This window comes from Euprymna scolopes, chromosome 15 (genome assembly GCF_053919585.1).
Source record: "Euprymna scolopes isolate OS-2025 chromosome 15, ASM5391958v1, whole genome shotgun sequence".
Lineage (NCBI taxonomy): Eukaryota > Metazoa > Mollusca > Cephalopoda > Sepiida > Sepiolidae > Euprymna > Euprymna scolopes.
Genome location: NC_136496.1, coordinates 116,698,220 through 116,705,722, shown reverse-complemented (window position 1 = coordinate 116,705,722; position 7,503 = coordinate 116,698,220). Strand labels below are relative to the sequence as shown.

Below are 7,503 nucleotides of genomic sequence, written 5' to 3'. Positions count from 1 at the left end.
CGACAGAAACATTCTTGAGTTTGACAAGATACACCTGAAGAAGGTCAGAGGTTACATCTACCGAAACGTGAAACTGACGCTCAAGATGAGAATAGCAGCCCGAAGAATCCAAATAATAGGGATTTTTTAATTTTATTAAAATAGACTAATAAATTGAAATAGACATAAACTTCACCTAAACTTGTGTAAGAAATATATTTTGAAAGATTTAAATTGCAAAATAAAATAGTCTTGTAAATAATTGCACAACACTTTTAATTCTTTTCATCACTCATTGTTAACAATTTTTTTTTTTTTTTTTTTTTACATGGCGGTCACCACTTATCAAGCCTGGAAGCCGCTCGGGGATAAGGGTTAAATTGTTGCATTGATTTCTTTTTAATATAATTTTGGTGCAATTTTTGCTCTAATACATCAGAACCATACTTTCTAATATACGTTTTTGTAAAACATTTATCAAATTTTTTTTTTTTTTCATTTTATAAATCTGATGGATCCAGATAATACGAAAAGCCAATGCTCATCTCAAAAATTCAGAAACATTAAGATTTTTGTTTTCATTTTTTTCTTCTTGGTGCTTGTTAAGCTAAAATCGATAGATCGACTTTTTTTTTTTTTTTAATATGTCCTTTTAAGCAAAAACAATATCACGTACTTAATTGTCATGTCGAAAATAGTAATATATCCAAAAATTACGAAAATTCATTGTGTAGAAAGTTATTTTTAGTTAAAATGTAATTTTTATAGAAAGTTGTGTAAATTGCATGTTTCAAAACGTTATAAAGTAGACAGTAGGAGTCTACACACAGGGGACATAACTCCGAAACGAATATTTTAGATTACTTGTTTATGGCTGCAATATTTGTTATTTAGCGATAGACTTTTTTTATTACTAAAAAACACAATAGCATTTGTTCTACTCGGTGGATTTTCATAATTTTTCGAGTTATTATTTTCAACATGACAATTACATATATATATTGTTTTGGTAAATGTGTAGTTTAGCGGCGTAAATTATTTGAAAGACAAAAATTATAAAAACTGTTTATTTTTATATAAAACACAATATTAGACCTAAAGGCTGAAATAAAGCCAGAAAAAAAAATCACTTTTATCATTTTTTCATCATTTTTTATTAGACTAAGTGTACGACGACATTCGAGGCCGCCGTGTTGTTTAAAACTTGTCCTTTCTTAGGTTTGACAGATTGGCCTTTTTAAGGCCAAATTTGGCTTTTTTACGCTCTTTCATTAGAAAAAAATATGGCGGCCAAAAACAAAGTTTCATGAAAGAGCGTAAAAAAGGCCAAATTTGGCGTTCAGAAGGCCAAAGTGTGTTTTATATAAAAATAAGCAGTTTTTATAACTTTTGTCTGTCAAATAATTTACGCCGCTAAACTACACATTCACCATTGTTTTTGCTTAAAACGATATATTTAAAAAAAAAATCGATTTGTCAACTCTATCATAAAAAGCACCATTTTTTTAATAGGTTTAATTACGCAAGCCCTAAAAAGTTAAAGATTTTGAAAGATCGGTAGCGCAGAGCGCTCTCTAGTGGAATGGGTTGCCCATTATCAAGGGGAGATAACTCGGTTAATTCGGCGGATAGGGCGGAGATGGGGGCATTGAGCAACGTTTTCGAAACACAGGAAGGAAACGGCGGCTGGCGGAGGGAGATTCCTGTTGACGAGAAGTGCATTTAATATACAAACAACACCAAAAATAATAATAAAAAAAGACTTTACTTTCCCTAGTCGAAGGATTTGCTTTACAATTATAATAACTGGGGAAGGAACCCCTTAATTATCGATTCTGCAATTTGACGCAACTCTTTGTGGCTTTTGTTGACCATAAGCAAAAAAAGTCAGGCAACAGTATGATTCTAGCGTGAGACAAAACGTCGCACTGGTTTTGAAATAAATTAAGGTAGGTGCGTGTTTTTTTTTTTTTTTTTTTTTTTTTAAATCTAATTACGTTTCCTGTCATCTATTGTTTACCGTTATAAAAAATGGCCTTTAACGATCAGATGGAATTTTATAATGGAATATTATAAATAAATAAAACTTTTCGAGCTTTTAAAAAGTTGTAACTATTTATTGCAAAACAAACAAAAAATTACTGGTACAACATACAACAATAACGGTAAATTTATTTTGTCAAAAGTTATGAATAGCTTTTCTGTAACACGTTTATTTGTTTTAAAATAGCGCTTTCGCTTTTGCATCTATGTTACCGTGCTATTTTTAAAAAAATAGAATTTTCAAATTAAATTCAATCCTTACGATATTTTTTCGGTACTAGTGGAGTTATTGGCCCGTGCTGAAATAATAACGTTATTATTTAAAAAGCCATTCTTAACATGGGGAAGGGAGGGTGTTTTGTACCTATTCTATACTTTAACCTTACAATTGAATAAAAAACATATCATAGAACTTTAATTAAACTTGGAAATACGATTTAAAAAATAGCGCGGATCAGTAAGTGCACTAGCACCATTTTTTTCTATTAAATTGTTAGGTGAAAGTACAGAATAGTTACAGAACATTCTCCCCTCCTCATGTTAAGAATGGGATTCTAAATAATAACGTTATTTCAGCGCGTTAACACACAAAATACCTTTTAAATTTTATTTAGTTAATCAAGCAATGACACATTTTTAAAATTTATTTTTATACTGCTTTCTTCAAGCAAAGTCCCTCCGACGCTTAATGCGGGATTGCGGGACTGCCAGACTAAAATCAAACAATCATACATTAAAAAATAAAATAAAAAATAATACAGAATATTCCCAATATAGCGTTTTTATTTTATTTAAAAATTTTTTTAAAATTTTATTTTTAATTTCGATAAAGCCTTATGAATAAAAACTTGAGATATTCTGCATTGGATACGCTTTTCTTTTTATTTCTCATGATGTTCGATTTTAGCCTGACAGGTCTGCAGCAAGCGTCGGGTCGGGGGACTTTCCTTGAAGAAAGCCTTATATACTCATTTATAATAATAATAATAATAATAATAAAAAACGTATAGGTAATAATTTTGTTCTTGTAAGCCAGTGGATTTCAGTTCTTATGAAATCGGTTTCGAACATTGACGGAGAATCCGTAGTTAGTCCAGGAAATTGCCGAAGCAGTTCACGATTAGAAAGCCGCGAAAAAATGTAAGGCATAAAACACGAAGCATGCTAAGTGTTAAGTTAGAGTTCAAATAAATAAATAATTCTTAAAGATTTTTCTAATTGTAAATTGTTTCGACAGTTTCCTGGACCGACTCCGGATTCTGAGTCAATTCTCTGTCAATTCTCGAAACCGATTCTATAAGAACTGAAATCTTAAGGGTTCTTCTTTCTTTTTTTTACGAGTACCTTTTTCTTTCTTTAAGGATCTTGTTGAAAATGCTGATTGCAAATGTTCTTTGATTTGCTGGGTTTTTTTGTTTTGTTTTTTAATAATTTTGTTTGCAGATGCCGAAAATTACATGCAAAATTGTAATATATTTTGTTTACTTAATTTTTATTTGTTGATATTGCGAAATCAAATCCAATCTGGTAATAATTTCGTAAAAAAAAACAAAACAAAAAAGCCATGAATGCATAATTAAGCAATTAATTTACGTTTCTGCATTTTTTTTTGTGCTTTTAACAACGTCAATGATGAGGATGGCTTTCTCCCCTCCCCACCTTTCAAATAAATAATGATTCTTTTCTGTTTTAAAATAAAACCTTCATTAAAAGTAAAATAGTTCAAGTGCAAATAATAAAATAAAAATACCTCCAACCCTTAAATCTTTGGACAAACTAAACGATCAGCTTTCAGTTAGTAAATTCAGTGTTGATTCTACAGAATCTGAACCGAACTTATTTAAAAAAAATTTTTTAACCGAAATTAATTTTTAGTTTTTCTTAGGCAACAATCGGTTTGATTTGGTTCAAATTCTGTAGAAGTACCAATTTAATTCTTTGGCTAACTTTTTAAAGCGAATAATCCCGTTAAAAATTTTATTTTTAGATTGATTGAAACAAATTTTAGTTTGTAGATCAATAGCAAATTACTGGCAAAATATTTGTTTCGATTTTATTATAATTGTCATAAAATCGAAGACTGATGTAAAACCCTTAAAAAATATACTCCCTGTTTTTGTGGCCATTTTCATTGGACAAGCGGACGGACCATTCTTTAAAAAGCCGGTACCTTGTCAAATATTTAATCATTTAATTTTCCGTTTTAAATTAACTTTATCTCTTTTAATGTAACGAATGAACGATTCTTTGCTTGAAATCGACATTTTATATTCTTTAATTTTTTAAGGAATAAACATGCCCGATTTTTATTGGTATTCTTTTTTGTTTGTTTTGCTATCATCAAATCCATAAATTTCTTCCGCATCATCATTGTTGAAATGCGTTTTTGTTTATAAAAAATAAAATTAACATGAATTTCCAAGTTTAATGGATAATTTTTCATTTTTTTTTTTTTTAATAGTTTTATCTTTTTAAAGAAGAAAAACACGTCACCGGTTTGTTATTGATTTTTAAATTTAAGAAAATCATTTCAAGGATTAAGCAATTTTTTTTTATAAACACAAGAAGCTATATATTCAATTAATCGAATGTGTAATAATCAATCGAATAGATTATATATAAACGATATTTCGTTCATGAATTGTTAAGATAATCGACAGATCGATTTTTTTTAAATGTCGTTTTAAGTAAAAACAATACGTACTTAATTGTCATGAAAATATTAATATATCCAAAAATTCATTGAGTAGAAAATTATTTATAATTTAAAGTAACTTTTACGGAAAATTGGGTAAAATTGCATTTTTCTTAGACGTTATAAAATAGATTAAGAGTCTGCACACAGGGGACACGACTCTGAACGGATATTACTTGTTCATGGTTGCAATATTTGATAGACATTTTTTTTTTTTTTTTTTTTACTAAACCAATATTTAAATGATATCGATCCATGAAGCAATGCAATGCAGCATTGCAGCAATGCAGCATTCCAGCTTTGTTGACATAGGGGTTTAGTTATTTATTTTAAAATCATTTTTGTTTTTCAAGATTCTGATTGTTTTGATTCAAAGACAGTATTTAAAAAAAAAAAAATTATTATTATTATTACTTTTATTATATATTAGTATTTGTGCATTGTGCACTTATTAAACCGTGCTGAAATAATAACGTTATTTAGAAATCCATTCTTAACATGGAAAGAGGAGTGTGTTTTGTAACTATTCTGGACTTTCATTTAACAATTTAATAAAAAAGATGTAAAACTTTAATTGAACGTGAAAATACTATTTAAAAATAGCGCGGTTTGCACCAGTCACCACTCACCAGCACTAATATATATATATATATATATATATATATATATATATATATACTTGTTTATTGTTATATAAACATGTTTACATCCCGCTGCTACAAACAGCCATTTGTTTCAATCAAACAACAGATATCATCAGGCAGCGACTTGACTATTCAAATGTTCAATGAATAACGATGATAAAATAATAATGATTATTCATTGAACATTTGAATAGTCAAGTCGCTGCCTGATGATATCTGTTGTTTGATTGAAACAAATGGCTGTTTGTAGCAGCGGGATTTAAACATGTTTATATAACAATAAACAAGTATTATCAGCTCTTTTTATTGAGCACTATCTAACAACCTCGTTGAATTCACTAGTCTATTACTTTTGAATAAAAAAAACCCGAGTATATATATATATATATATATATATATATATAATTATAATAAATTACTACTACTACTAATAATAATAATACTAATTATTATTTAAGTAAGTACAAATAAATTTGAAGCATTTGATTTTTTTTTTCAATTCTGCGCATTTTTAGAATTTAGATTTTGATTCAAAGAATTAAATACTCTCCCACTCTCTCTAAACAAAGCTGTTCAAAGTAATCCCTTTTGCAAAGTGTAGCATCTTTTCTGGTACTGCACGTCTATCTTCGGACAGTAAGGGTGAATTCCTTCTAGACAGGCAATTTTAATTCTTGCCATAATCCAATGGCCTTTTATAGGGAGCTGGTTTTGTGTCTCTGTCCTCGTGGGGAGGCAAGTAATAGAATCTCCTCCATTTAATTCACAAATCGTTAGACAAAAGATGTATTATTATTTGTATTCACTAATAGTTCTCATTTAGACCATCATCAAAGATTACTCACTGACAACAACCGGTGGTGTTCTCTCGAGTCTAAGCGACAACAAGTCTCCTCGGATTTCTAATATTCTCTCCCTCTTTCACACTTTGCATTATTGCAACAGCCTCTTGATATTGACCTCTCACTGGCAATAACTCTTGGTTTAACATTTCTTGGCCTTCGGATCAAGATCAAGTATTTTCCCAACCTTATTCTCGACCACAAACTTGAGGCATGTCGACGGCATGTAGGGCCGCGCTAAGGAACCTCCCAAGGTCCAGCGACCTTTCATAGCTGACTAGAAAACTATATAAGGAACTAATGAGGGGAGGCTGTCGACGAGCATCTGGGGTTGTCGAAGGAGGAAATCTGCTCCCAGTGGATCTTGGCACCAGGTTCGAGTCATCTTAACAACTCTGAGTTTTCCTTCAGCTGACGATTGACCTGAAACAGGTTGCCCCTCAACGCCATACTGAAAAGTGCTGGACTAGTGAGTTCGTCAGGGTGTCTCCGTTGCAGCACTCCAGCCGAGGAAATGCCAGAACACGCATTTTTCGATTGCAGCAGACTCAGACGGTACTGGGCATATGTCAATGAGATGACGGCTCGCATCGATTCCAAGCAGCATCGCTGGCTCTGCACTGTGGATAACATAGGACAATGTTATCTACAGCGCAGAGCCGCCGAAGGACAGAGAGAGACGAATGGTGATATGAAGTTCAAGAATGCAAGAGAAGCGCGGGGTTGAATCTTTTGCGAATCAGGATCTGGTCCCTTTCTTCAAGCACCAGCTGAAGATAAAGATCAGATGTGATAGGAAAAGATTATATTCCGAGGCCTTTGACCGAAGACGGATAAAGATAGTGAATCCGTGTATGCGTAGAGGTGCCAAGTTGGAGTTTGCGTTCCCGTCTAAGCATGGCACACACAGTTCCAGATTCTGCAGGACTCCAGATCCGTAAAACAAGTGTTTAGACTAGGTTCTTAGCAAGCCGAGTGAATGCCCCCCCCTCTCCATCCCTGATAGAAAACCTCCAAGATGTTCACACCCTGATCCTTTCTTTTTCGTCCACAGTGGAGAAACTTCACATACCCCCCCCCCCCCCAATCCCAGTTTCTTTGATCCTACCTAGAATTTCAGCCTCATATAGAGAACAACTTGCTTGTTTTCGGCCAACACCAAGCTGGAAAACATTCTACCACCTAGAGAGGACTGGGAGGGTCTCACTAACATTAAAAAAACGTTTTTTGTACTTTTTTCCCCCATCCCAAGCCAATGAAATGAAATTAAACAAACGACGTTTTATAGAATTTTATGTTT

At 32.0% G+C, this 7,503-nt stretch overlaps 1 protein-coding gene across 2 annotated transcripts in view; it reads left to right on the top strand.

The window, feature by feature from the left end:
- Nucleotides 1–1,375: 1,375 nt before the first annotated feature.
- LOC145294080 (cytokine receptor-like factor 3) overlaps nt 1,376–7,503 on the top strand; it is a 67,421-nt gene continuing 61,293 nt past the window's right edge. Inside the window, exon 1 of one of the 2 annotated variants that reach the window (XM_080141136.1) lies at nt 1,376–1,928. The gene's annotated coding sequence lies outside the window, so the exon portion shown is untranslated. Of the gene's footprint in view, nt 1,933–7,503 lie in introns of both variants that reach the window. The other variant, XM_080141137.1, reaches the window with a different exon arrangement.